The sequence below is a fragment of the Triticum dicoccoides genome, chromosome 4A (assembly GCF_002162155.2).
Source record: "Triticum dicoccoides isolate Atlit2015 ecotype Zavitan chromosome 4A, WEW_v2.0, whole genome shotgun sequence".
NCBI lineage: Eukaryota > Viridiplantae > Streptophyta > Magnoliopsida > Poales > Poaceae > Triticum > Triticum dicoccoides.
Window position 1 is genome coordinate 96,556,522 of NC_041386.1, and position 14,022 is coordinate 96,570,543.

A 14,022-nucleotide genomic window follows, 5' to 3' on the forward strand; every position below is an offset into this window, starting at 1 on the left:
GTAGCCTGGAGTGAGGTTTTCTTCAAGAAAGGGAAGAAAGGGCTTGAACGAGCGTTCCAGTGAAATGATGGTTGCTTCGTCCAGTCCAACTTGGAGGCCACCTTACCACTGCTGGTAAAGGTGTGGGTTTTGTGATATGACGGGTCATGACGGCCACACCGGGGTGACAGGTGAGTGTAGACTCTAGCACCTCGCTGTGATTTGGTGGATAGCACGTGGGCCCGGATGCTTTGAAATGTCCCGCATGTGCACCGCGACCAAGGCAGAGAGGAAAACGAGAGAACTACGTAATTAACGCATGAGTTTAATTAGGGTAGTTTTGTAAAGTACGAGATACATTCCTCCAATCGCAAAATGCCTTGGTTCATGAGATTTGAGATTTGAGCCCTATAAACCGGAAGGGAGGGAGTACTGCAAACGGTGTTGTCTAGTCACTTTCCGGTTTACAGGGCTATACTACTCCCTCCGTCTCGGTGTGTAAGTCATCTTACGAAAACCAAATAGTCCCAAAACACTTAGGCACGATGCATTAACTTCTACCTTGTTTCTTGTTTCTTGACATATCAACCAATAAGAGATGAGAGGTGTGTGAGGGAGTCCTGGTGTCGGTGTCAAAACTGGCGGATCTCGGGTAGGGGGTCCCGAACTGTGCATCTAGGCCGGATGGTAACAGCAGGCAAGGGACACGAAGTTTTACCCAGGTTCGGGCCCTGTCGATGGAGGTAAAACCCTACATCATGCTTGATTTATATTGATGATATGGGTAGTACAAGAGTGATCTACCACGAGATCGAAGAAGCTAAACCCTAGAAGCTAGCCTATGGTATGATTATTGTTGTCTATGTTGTCTTACGGGCTAAAACCCTCCAGTTTATATAGACACCGGATAGGGTTAGGGTTACATAGAGTCGGTTACAATGGTAGGAGATCTACATATCCGTATCGCCAAGCTTGCCTTCCACGCCAAGGAAAGTCCCTTCCGGACACGGGACGAAGTCTTCAATCTTGTATCTTCATAGTCCAGGAGTCCGGCTGAAGGTATAGTCCGGCTATCCGAACACCCCCTAATCCAGGATTCCCTCAGTAGCCCCTGAACCAGGCTTCAATGACGACGAGTCCGGCGTGCAGATTGTCTTCGGCATTGCAAGGCGGGTTCCTCCTCCAAGTACTTCATAGAAGATTTTGAACAAAGATAGTGTTCGGCTCACGGCCAAGCCTTTATCCGAGTCATTTTATTATCCACCTCAGCGCGTCATGAGAGGCGGTTTCCTTGGCACGTCTTGTTAAAGCAGAGATCGTGTCCCCTTATTCCAGGATTCTCATCAATACGGGCGTGGGTAACCCAACCGCTTCTAGAACTCCTAGATTATAGGCAAGTCCAAACGGACACGGAGAGGACGCTTGATATTCACCCTCTTTATAAAGGGGACAAGGCTTTTATTTTTCCCTCCCGTGCTCAATCGAATCCTTCCCCCACCTCAAGCTCAAACGCCCGAAGTTCAGGTCAGGTGCTCTGAACCTTCAGTCATGTCCGGATCTAGCCTTCAAGGCTGATGGGTGCCTTCCTCCATCACGGAAGAAGACATCAAAAAGTTGAGGGAGGCCAGATATCTGACCACCGAGATTTCGCATCGGCTGCCTTCCCGAGGGCAGGCCATTCCCACCCCCGAACCCAACGAGAACGTCATGTTCGTCTCCCACTTCCTCCGAGGTCTAGGCCATGCTCTGGATCCTTTCGTCAGGGGTTTGATGTTTTATTACGCGCTAGACTTCCATGATCTAGCTCCGTACTCCTTTCTTCATATCACGACATTTATAGTCGTGTGCGAGGCCTTCCTCTGGGTTACCCCTCACTTTGGCCTATGGCTCAAGACCTTTGAAGTAAAGACGAAGATGATCGAGGGGCAACATGCAGCGTGTGGAGGTGCCTCAATACGCAAGATGACGGGAGCTCCGTGGCCCAAAGGTTCCATCCCAGAGGTGTCTGAATTGTGGCAACAGGAGTGGTTTTACATCACGGCTCCTAGAAGTGCCAAGTGGCCGGCCGCTCCTGTTTTCCGCTCGGGACCTCCACCACGACTGATGTCATGGATCAGCAGAGGTCTGAGCTGGGGTCCAGCCAAGGACGTGCCTATACTGCAAAGCCACATCCGAGATCTCTTCAATGGAGATTTCAGTTTGGTTGCGGTAATACAAGTTATGCTGGTTCGTCAGGTCCAGCCTTGTAAACGTCGGCCTCTTCGCCTTTGGGAGTTCAATCCTGAGGGACCGCGTGTCATTCAAAATTTTCTCGGCCTGACGCACGAGGAGATGTACAAGTCATTCTTTGGACCTCAGGTGGAGTGTCCGAAAATCACCGACGTGTGCTTGAGTAGTAACCGCGCCGCTGAACAGGTAAGGCATCTTTCGGCCGAACATACTATCTCTCCTTTGTTACGAAGTTATTTCAGAGGGTTCGCTTTTTGACCAGGACTGGCTAACAAAGGCGAAGTTGATTCGGTGTTCGGCCCCCCTCCCTGAGGGTTTGGAAAATCCGGTATTGGAAAAGATGCTCCAGACCGCACCTCGCCCGGAGCCCTTGGAGGAAGATACTGTGGAGGATAATACGGGCGGACGCGGGCCCCCAATGCTGCCCATTCTAACCGAAGGAGCGAGCGTCTCCATGAAGGAAGATGACCAGAAAAGGAAAAGGACTGCGTCCGGGGATTCGGAAGCTGAAGCTTCCAAACGGGAGAAGAAGTCTCCCACAGAGGGTCCTACCTTGGGGGGCGCTGTTGCCGCACAAATTCCAACGGGGGGATCTATTCTCCCGCGAGTCGTAAGTGACCCGGAATACTTTAATAGTACATATATGCCATCTTTTTCTTCTGAGAAAATAACCACCGCATATGTCTTTGCAGTTCGGGCCTTAGCCCCTCTCAAATGAGCTCGTCTTCGGGGGATCTTCTTCCAGAGATGATGGAGAGTGAAATGCCTCCTCCGGACTCCTCCGCTCCGGAAGCGGGCGACCCTGAAGTGTCGTCGCGGAGGGCCTCTCCGAGTCCGGTGAGGGCAGAAGATAATCCCATTGGCCCCCGAATCTCCCAGTGTCCGGCTCCCGAAGAGAGCAGAAAAAAGAGTCCGGCGCCGTCTAGTGTGCAATCGGATGTTCTGAGGGAGTTGGTGGGGCGAGCGGCCATCTCAGATGAACACCGTGTGCTGATGAATACGGTGATGAAGAGAATATCGTCCGCCGAAAGCAGATTGCATGAAGCTTTTATGAGTCTACTGACAGGCTTTGACGTACGTAAAAGAATGTATGATAGTCCTGCACATACTAGGTGTGCCCTGTGTAGATAGTATCCCCTGAGACTCTGGTTGTCGTCGGAAACAACGACGAACAGAGGATCATATTCCCAGGTAATAACCATACTGCCTCTATGTGCAGGTGATGGAAGCTCTGGTGGCTAGCCGGACTAGCGAGTTTGCCCATTTAGAACGGCAGTTGGATGCGGCAGACGCCGACATCGAGCTTGTTAACAAAAGGCTTGATGAGGCACAGGGTAAGTGTCATTATCTAGTAAACGCCACATAGGAAGAGCAGCATGATGCCAGTACCTTTAATATGTTGTGACTGTAGATGGAGCTACCACTGTTGAAGCCTTGCAGGCAGAACTTGCCCGAGCCAAGGAACAAGCGAGGTTGGGTAATGCGGCTCCTTTGAAGGCGACCGAAGAGTTCCAAGCCACGAAGTCCGCGCATGGCGAGAGCCGAGACAAGATGGCCAAGATGGCCATAGAATTAAAAGCCGCCGCCGACCGTTGCCGGGTTCTTGAAAAGGAAAACCAAGCGAAGGCATCAGACCTTGAGAAGGCTGCTGCGACGAAAAAGGACCTCCGCTCTGCTATGAGGGCAAAGAAGGAGGAGCTGCGGGAAGCCGGGGATATTGTAGCTGGGAAATCCTTTATGCTGCGGAGGAAGTTCGGAGATCCACGGTATGACCCTCTGGATCGGCTGTGGAGTTCGGAGGATGTGTATATGGATTTGGCGGCGAGCGCTGCCGATGCGGCCAAGTACTTCTAGGGTCAGACGGACCATGAAGTAGACCGGCTGTTTTGGAAACAATTCCATTCTCCCGAGCGTCCACTTTCATTGACTGACCAATTAGCCGAATGGGCCGAACTAAATAGGTTGTCCGGACTCTCCATGAGGTCTGTTGTGGATCAGTTATGGCCGGAAAGATCAAAACCGAGCAGCTATCTCATCTTGGTGCAGCAGTTCCTTGACATGGTGCCGCGTATTAATGCGATGAAGAGGTTGGCGTGCATAGAGGGCGCACGGATGGCCTTTGCCCGTGTTAAGGCATACTGGGCGGAGATGGATGCTACCAATGTTGCAGCGGGATTCGGCCATAGGTCGAAAGGCTGCTGAGTACTACTTTGAAGAAGTTCTTGAGCATGCCCGTTTGATAGAGACCCAGTGCTCAAAAAATATTATGTTTGAGTGATATGTAATCTCATTGTAAGCGAAACACTTTTATAAAAAATTTATAAGGATATTTTTATACTTTTGCCTGAAAGTAATATGATACCTCCTGGGCGGCCGTTTATGTATACATGTGTATAACCTGAAAGATTGCAGTTGTCAGCTTCAACCCCCACGCATATAATGCGGAGGTGCTCGCAAAAACACGCGTTCACACTTAACCCAACGTCTTGGTCCTATTAAGAAGGTGATAGCGGAGCGAGCGAGGCAACCGGACTATAATGCTTTAGCACTTTCACTTAGCCATAGGAGTTTGACAGTGGGGCTACTAGATAGCCCCTAGTGGCTCCTCACTCTCCCGCTTCCGAGGTGCGTACATGCCTGCCGGAAACGTCCCTTCGTTAAGGCGGAGGAATTCTAACATTCCCACAGGTCATCGAGTGGTTGACCAGTCTCACGCTATATCATGACAGTCAGTTTTCGGCTTTCTCTACTGAGGTGCTCGTCCGGATGAACTAGGGCACAATTGCAGCAGTTCTCCTGGTGCTACCTTAGCCGGTAAAGCAGAACGTAAGGCACCAAAACACAGGAGCCGGGCAAACCCTACATTTGACCAAAGATAATGATTCGGAGCTTATGCGTATAGGGCCAAACTCGCGACGCCGAACACTCCCTAAGGTATTCGGTCTTTGTGGTATAAACCGGGCCTAAATAATGGCCTTTGTAAGAAGCCCCTTGTGTCCAGGTACGTGCATTTTTCTGGCGTGGCCACATGCCAAGACGGCAGCATCCTTCTCAACGGTGGATATGTATCAACAAGAGACAGTAAAAAAGGTTTACACAGGGTCTTAATCTAAAAAGAATCCTTGGAGCGGGTCCCTGCTGCACGTCTGCGCCTGTGTCTCCGTTGTGCCGTATCCTGGACGGGTGTAGCACGATGATCGTCTGTAAAAGAGAGGAAGTTAAGTGAAAAAGTTGTTGTGCAAAAAGGTAGTTTTTGAAGAAACCATGTATAATTCAAGATGATAAGAAATTGCCACTTGTCTGCGCGCGTTGAGCCCGTTGTATTGACAAATAGGGGTGTGACCACTTATTTGGTATAAATAGCGGAGCCGGACTTGATTAGTTGTGTCTGAGGTCTTGACGACCTATTGGATGCTTTCGCTTGTCCGGACGCCTTTAGTGTGTGGCTGCCAAGGCAGCCTCACTCTCTTCGGCGCGCAGAGATCGCTTGATATTTCCGTGCACTGTAATGATGCCACGTGGACCGGGCATCTTGAGTGTGAGGGAGGCGTAGTGTGGTATTGCATTAAAGCGAGCGAAAGCTTCGCGTCCGAGCAGTGCTTGATAGCCACTTTGAAAGGGAGCGATGTAGAAAGTTAAATGCTCACGACGGAAGTTATCGGGGGAGCCGAATATAACTTGTAGTAGGAGGGAGCCCGTACAACGAGCCGCTGGGCCTGGCGTTACTCCTTTAAAGGTAATATTGCTATGGCGAATTTGTGTTGGGTCTAGCCCCATCCCGCGGATTGTATCCTGATATATTAGGTTTAGGCTACTGCCGCCGTCCATCAAGACTCTTGTGAAGTGATATCCGCCAATTACTAGGTCTAATACCAGGGGAGCCCATCCTGCGTGTCGGATACTTGCTGAGTAATCGCGATAGTTGAAAGTGATCGGTTGAGATGACCAGTGGCAGGACTTCGTGGTGACAGGCACTTGGGTATATTTTCCTGGGAGTGCCGTGTTGTTTTTTCCCTTGATCACGTGTAACACGTTTACTGTTTTGACTTCTGGTGGAAATTTCTTTTGTTCCACCGTGTCTTGCTTGGGAGGCTCGTCCTCGTCTTCACTTGGTGTATCCTCCCCCTTGTGTACGGCGTTGAGCTTGCCGGACTGCTTGAAGACCCAGCATTCTCTGTGGGTATGATTAGCAGGTTTACCAGGGGTACTATGAATCTGACATACTTGGTCCAGAATTTTGTTGAGGCTGGATAATTCATCCCTGGTGCCTTTAGGGGGCGGCTTTTGACCTGGCCGAGAGCTTTTGAATCCGGCATTTACTGCCGTGCCCTTCGTGTTGTCTTCTTTATTATGGTGTTTGTTATTGTTGTTGCGCCGTGATTTCCCGTTTCCATCTCTAACTTCAAATGTACTGGGGTCGTTGGTGCTGCATCTGGCTAGCCAGCTGTCCTCACCCGCGCAAAAGCGGGTCATGAGGTTTGTTAATGCGTCCATCATTCTCGGCTTATTTTGGCCGAGGTGTCTGGCGAGCCATTCGTCACGAATGCTATGCTTGAAAGATGCCAAGGCTTCGGCGTCCGGACAGTCGACAATCTGGTTCTTTTTAGTAAGAAACCTGTTCCAAAGCTTTCGGGCTGACTCTCTGGACTGTTGAGTTATATGACTCAAATCGTCTGCATCCGGAGTTCGGACATAAGTCCCTTGAAAATTTGCCCGAAAGGCGTCTTCGAGCTCTTCCCAACTTCCAATGGAGCTTTTGGGGAGGCCTTTGAGCCAGTGACGAGCTGGCCCTTTGAGCTTGAGGGGTAGGTACTTGATGGCGTGGAGATCATCTCCTCGAGCCATATGGATATGAAGGATGTAGTCCTCAATCCAGACCCCAGGGTCTATTGTTCTGTCATATGCCTCTATGTTGACGGGCTTGAATCCCTCTAGAAATTCGTGGTCCAGCACCTCATCGATGAAACATAGGGGGTGTGCGGCACCCCTGTAGCTGGGTGTACCGCGTTGTTCGGATGTTTGTTGTGTTGAATTGTATGCTGGGGCGCGCTTGCGTGGTCCATAGATGGATCTTGTTGCGCCGTCCTTTGGGTGCAAGCCCTCGCATGGGTCACGTATTGTATTGTGAGCGGCGTTGTATGCCGCTCCGTGTTGGTAGAAGGGTCGTCTATCCGACTAGGTGGCTGCTTTGATATTTGGTTGTGGGGGTTCTGAGGCCTCCTCATCAAATTCGGGTAGCAGCTTCCGCTTTGGGTAGCTCTTGAAGGGGCGATTATCGCCGTACCTTGCTGCAGTGTTGAGTATTTTACTCCATCTGATTTGGAGTGTGTCTTGCGCGGCTTTGAGCCTTTGCTTCTGCTTTTTCAGACTCCTCGCAGTGGCAACAAGCCTTTTACGGGCAGTCAGCTGCTCCGAGTGTCTGTCCGGCGTTATGTCGTCCGGACCATTATCCTTGATAGGATTTGTTTGTTCGGTTTGATTATCCAGATTGCCGTTGTCCGGCAGCGGTTCACCCTGCTCCAGCGCTGGGTCTGTATGATCGCTATTTCTGTCGAGGCGGGATTTGGGGCGGCGCTTGCGTCGCCGCTTTGACTGCTTTTCGAGGGAATAAGCCTTCGGTGCGTCCTTCCGCTCCTCGTCGTCATCTTTTGGTGCGTCCACCATGTATACGTCATATGACGAGGTGGCGTTCCAGGGCCCAATAGGCACTGGTTCTTCATCGTCTCCTTCATCGGCGTCCATACCGTTGATGTCTTCGAAGTCGAAGTCGAGCATGTCGGTTAAATCGTCGACAGTGGCTACAAAGTGGGTGGTGGGTGGGCTTTGAATTTCTTCATTGTCCGAATCCCAACCTTGCTGACCGTAGTCCGGCCAGGGCTCTCCTGGTAAAGAGAGAGACTTTAGTGTCTTCAGAATATCGCCGAAAGGCGAGTGCTGAAAGATGTCCGCGGCAGAAAACTCCATAATCGGCGCCCAATCGGATTCGAACGGTAGGGGCGCGGAGGGTTCAGAGTCTGGAGAGGAGTCCGGCTCCTTGGAGTCACGAGTCTCACCGAGTGCGGGGCTCGTGTTCGGCTCGATCGCCGTTGGGATCGTAGCCCCCGAGGCGGCGTCCAACCACCCATCCTCGATCGGCGCAGTTGGCTCCGAATTAAGGGCCGGAGCCGATGCGGGTGCGGCCTCCATGGCAGTGTTCGGCAGCAGAGCTATTTCATGCTCGTCGTGACAGTGCGGCGCGCTCGGCAGTGGCTCGAATCCGTCGAAGATCAAGTCCCCGCGGATGTCAGTCGTGTAGTTTAAACTTCCAAATCTGACCTGACGGCCAGGGGCGTAGCTTTCGATCTACTCCAGACGGCCAAGCGAATTGGCCCGCATTGCAAAGCCGCCAAAGACGAAGATCAATTGGGGGAGGAAGGTCTCACCCTGGACTGCATCACTCTCGATGATCGTAGGAGCCATCGAGCCTGACGGCGACGACACAGAGGAACTCTCAATGAAAGCACAAATGTCGGTGTCAAAATCGGTGGATCTTGGGTAGGGGGTCCCGAACTGTGCATCTAGGCCGGATGGTAACAGGAGGCGAGGGACACGAAGTTTTACCCAGGTTCGGGCCCTCTCGATGGAGGTAAAACCCTACATCCTGCTTGATTTATATTGATGATATGGGTAGTACAAGAGTGGACTACCACAAGATCAAAGAGGCTAAACCCTAGAAGCTAGCCTATGGTATGATTATTGTTGTCTATGTTGTCCTACGGACTAAAACCCTCCGGTTTATATAGACACCGGAGAGGGTTAGGGTTACATAGAGTCGGTTACAATGGTAGGAGATCTACATATCCGTATCGCCAAGCTTGCCTTCCACGCCAAGGAAAGTCCCTTCCGGACATGGGACGAAGTCTTCAATCTTGTATCTTTATAGTCCAGGAGTCCGGCTAAAGGTATAGTCTGGCTATCTGAACACCCCCTAATCCAGGATTTCCTCACCTGGATTAGGGGGTACCCGGACAGCCGGATTATATCCTTTGGCCGGACTATTGGACTATGAAGATACAAGATTGAAGACTTCGTCTCGTGTCCGGATGGGACTCTACTTGGCGTGGAAGGCAAGCTAGGCAATACAGATGTGTATATATCCTCCTTTGTAACCGACCTTGTGTAACCCTAGCCTCCTCTAGTGTCTATATAAATCAGAGGGTTTTAGTCCGTAGGACAACATACAATCATACCATAGGCTAGCTTCTAGGGTTTAGCCTCTCCGATCTCGTGGTAGATCAACTCTTGTAATACTCATATCATCAAGAATAAATCAAGCAGGACGTAGGGTTTTACCTCCATCAAGAGGGCCCGAACCTGGGTAAAACATTGTGTTCCCTGCCTCCTATTACCATCCGCCTTAGACGCATAGTTCGGGACCCCCTACCCGGGATCCGTCGGTTTTGACACCGACATTGGTGCTTTCATTAAGAGTTCCTCTGTGGCGTCTTCGTAAGGAAGGATGCCTCGTCTCGTTGTTAAAAGCAACATCACCGCTGGGGGAGCTCTAGCTATCGGCCAAACTCTCCGGCTAGGCAGTTTCGTCATGACTGCCTATTCGGCCGCTGCACCGACGATGACTTCTCAGGTCATCAAAAACAGCCTCCACGTTGGCTCGGAAGTCACCGAGCAGATGGATCCAATGGAGCTCTCCTCCCTAAATGAACTCTTGGATCGCATCGCCGCCTTGGGAGTCGCTACGAACTATGATCGGATTGGGCTTAAACCCGATCAAAGGGAGATTAACTCTCCACCGGTCACCCATCACGTTGCGGTGGTGGAGGAACAATGCGGCAACTCTTCCTCTATTTTGAGGACTAACTATGTCTGGATTCCTGAGCTCTCCGAGCCGGATACCCGCTTACGGGAGGACATTACCCAAGCCCTGAACCTAGAATCAGGCAGCGGGACAAATTTATCGGGTAACACTCCGGAACCCGAACTTCCAAGATGGAAACTCCTCGGCCCCTGGGTCTCAGATCGCGTAGGGATTAGGACTCAAATCCACCCACCCAACCAGACATAAATGATCTTTCCCACATATGTCAAGATCCCCATGAAACAATACATCATTATTGGGCCAGATTCCTCCTTGTGATGAACAAGGTTAAGGACTCTCGCGAGGAAGATGCAGTCTCACTTTTCTGCAATAATTGCACGGAGAAGGGAATCCTTAACGCCTTAAGTTGCCGTGACATATCACGCTTCACTGACTTGGCGTCAATAGTACGAAAGTACTGTGCGATGGAAAGCGCCTGGAAAACCGAAATGAAATTTTGGGATAATCCGGCTCCGAATATACACCTAGTCCGAAGTAAAAGGGTGCACTATCATAAGACGCCCGAGCTTGTTGCAAAGAAACAAAAACCCTCTACAGGGCATGGAACCGTACTGGAGGGATGGCTTAACGGACCCTGCAAAATTCATAGTACAACGGATACAATACCAACACACGGCCTTAGAGCATGTTGGATACTCCGGCAGGTGGCCAAAAGTGGTGAGGATCTTCTTATCCCAAATGCCACAGAGCACCATCCCGTGCATAATAAAACAGTGTTAATAGTCTTTGAGACCTTTGCGTCAAATAATAGGCGCAAGCGAACACTCCGCAACATGGCCGAAATCTGTCACGTAGCAGCAATAAATCCATGGAGTGATGCGGCTATTACCTTCAATGCCAGTGACGAACCTAAATTCCGAACAGCCTGAGAACCAGCTGCACTGGTCCTCAGTCCAATTGTGGACGGCTTTCGACTCACCAAAGTACTCATGGACGGCGGCAGCGGATTAAACCTCATCTATGAGGAAACTCTTCAAAAAATGGAAATAGACTGGAACCGCATTAAGCAAAGTAGCACAACCTTCAGGGGAATCATACCCAGTCGGGAGGCACGATGCACTGGGAAAATCACACTAGATGTGGTATTCAGTACGCCAGAGAATTACAGGTCCGAAGAAATTACATTTCAAGTGCCCCCGTTCAGCAGTGGATACCACGCCCTTTTAGGACATGAGGCATTCATGATCTTCCAAGCCGTACCCCATTATGGGTACATGAAGCTCAAAATGCCCGGGCCCAACGGAATCATCACCCTCGCTAGTGATCCAGACACAGCACTCCGAGCCGAAAACAAAACAGCCGCACTGGCCCTCGAGGCATTATCCGAAGCCCTCTCGGCCGAGGAGCTAACCACGCTACGCTCCACAGTGGATAGGGACGACGTGATACTCGATAAGAGATCCAAGTCCACCTCTTTTAAACCAGCGAATGAAATAGTCAAATTCCAAGTCCACCCGACGGACCCTACAAAAACAGCCTCCATCGGGGCACAGTTCAAACCCGTCGTGGACGCTGCACTATGAGAGTTCCTGCGCGAGAATTGGGAAATATTTGCCTGGCACCCCTCAGACATGCCAGGAATCCCACGCAGGCTGGCCGAGCATAGCCTCAATATCATAAAGGGATTCAAGACGGTCAAGCAAGCTCTTCGGCGTTTCTCCGAACCTAAGAGACATGCCATGGGAGAGGAACTAGCCAAGTTATTGGAGGCCGGATTCATCAGAGATAAAACACCCGGACTGGCTAGCAAACCTGGTGATGGTACCAAAGAAGGATAAATCCTGGCGCCTTTGTGTCGATTTCAAGGACCTCAATAAAGCTTGCCCAAAGGATCCCTTCCCCCTCCCCCGCATCGACCAAATTATCGATGCTACCGCAGGACACGAGTCATTGTGTTTCCTCGACGCATACTCCAGTGACCACCAAATCAAGATGGCGGAGTCCGACCAAGCCGCAACGTCATTCATCACACCATACGGTCCCTTGTGCTTTAGCACAATGCCTTTTGGGCTCAAAAACGCTGGCGCAACATATCAGCGCATGATTCAGACATGTCTGGAGAAACAAATCGGCAAAACAGTAGAGGCATACATAGACGATGTGGTCGTCAAAACCAAACACGTTGACTCTTTGATAGACAAGTTGAGGCTCACATTCGACAACCTCCGAACATACGACATTAAGCTCAATCCGGAAAAATGCGTTTTTGGAGTACCAGCCGGAAAGCTCCTGGGTTTCATTGTCTCCAGTAGAGGTATTGAAGCTAACCCGGCCAAAATCCGAGCTTTGTCACAGTTGTCTACCCCAACAGACCTCAAACAAATCCAAAAGTTAACAGGATGCGTGGTGGCTCTAAGCCGCTTGATCTCCCGCTTAGGAGAAAAGGCTTTACCCCTTTATCGCCTCCTCCGGCGCACCGAGCACTTTGAGTGGACGGACGCTGCCACAACCGGATTGGAAGAAATAAAGGCCATTTTGGCAACCAACCCAATCCTGGCCACGCCAAACATCAGCGAACCAATGCTATTGTACATTGTGGCAACCCATCAAGTTGTAAGCATAGTGCTCGTCGTCGAACGAGAAGCTGATGGACATAAATTCCCTCTTCAAAAGCCGGTATACTATGTATCCACTGTCCTCACTCCATGCAAATCACGGTACCCCCATTATCAAAAGATATCCTACGCGGTATTCATGGCATCCCGGAAGCTGCGACACTACTTTCAAGAGTGTTCGATTACAGTAGCCTCGGAAGTGCCACTTAATGATATTATAAACAACCGCGACGCTACGGGCCGGATTGCCAAATGGGCTATTGAGATCCTCACGTTCGACATAACATACAAACCTCGACAAGCCATTAAGTCGCAAGTATTGGCCGACTTTGTCGCCGAATGGACGGAGGCCGAACTCCCTAAAGAGTATGGCGCATACTCCAATTGGATCATGCACTTCGACGGTTCTAAAATGCTGGCTGGTCTAGGGGCTGGCGTCGTCCTGACGTCCCCAACCGGAGATACCGTTCAGTATGTACTGCAAATATTGTACACAGACTCCAACAACGCAGCCGAATACGAAGCCCTGTTACATGGTCTTCGGATGGCAGTCTCCATGGGCATTCAAAGCCTGGAGGTGCGTGGGGATTCAAACCTTGCAATATCCCAAATAAATGGAGACTTTGACGCCAAGGATCCGAAAATGGCGGCCTACCGAAATGCCATCCTAAGAATGCCAGCTCGGTTCGAGGGGCTCGAATTTCACCATGTCGCTTGGGAACACAATCAGGCGGCGGATATCCTCGCCCGCATCGGCGCAAAACGCGATGCGGTCCCCCCCAGCATCTTTCTAGAAAGGTTGTTCAAGCCATCTGTAGTATGGGAAGGGGACACCGATAACCATAGTCCAGACCCGACCAAAATGCCCGATACCAAATACTCTGACACAATCGGAGGCCCCGCCACCAAAATCACACCTTCAGCCCACGTAATAATGGCCATTATAGCCCCGTGGATAGAACCATTCCTGGCCTACCTAACTAGGCAGGAACTTCCGTAGGACCAAAATGAGGCACGCTGCATAGTGCGGCGATCTAAGGCCTACAGGGTCCACGAGGGAGAATTGTATAAAAAAGCACTACCGGGGTCCTTCAAAGATGCATCTCCAAAGAGGAAGGGCGAAAACTTTTAGCAGAAATCCATGCCGGACTCGGCGGTCACCATGCCGTAGCCCGGGCTCTTGTAAGCAAGGCCTTCCGTACAGGATTCTATTGGCCAACGGCCCTGGCAGATGCACAGGACTTGGTCCAACGTTGCGCCGGTTGCCAGCTCTTTGCAAATCAAAGCCACATGCCACCCACCGCCCTTCAAACAATCCCCATTACGTGGACCTTCGCGGTCTGGGGGCTTGACATGGTTGGACCCCTTAAAGGGGGAACCCAC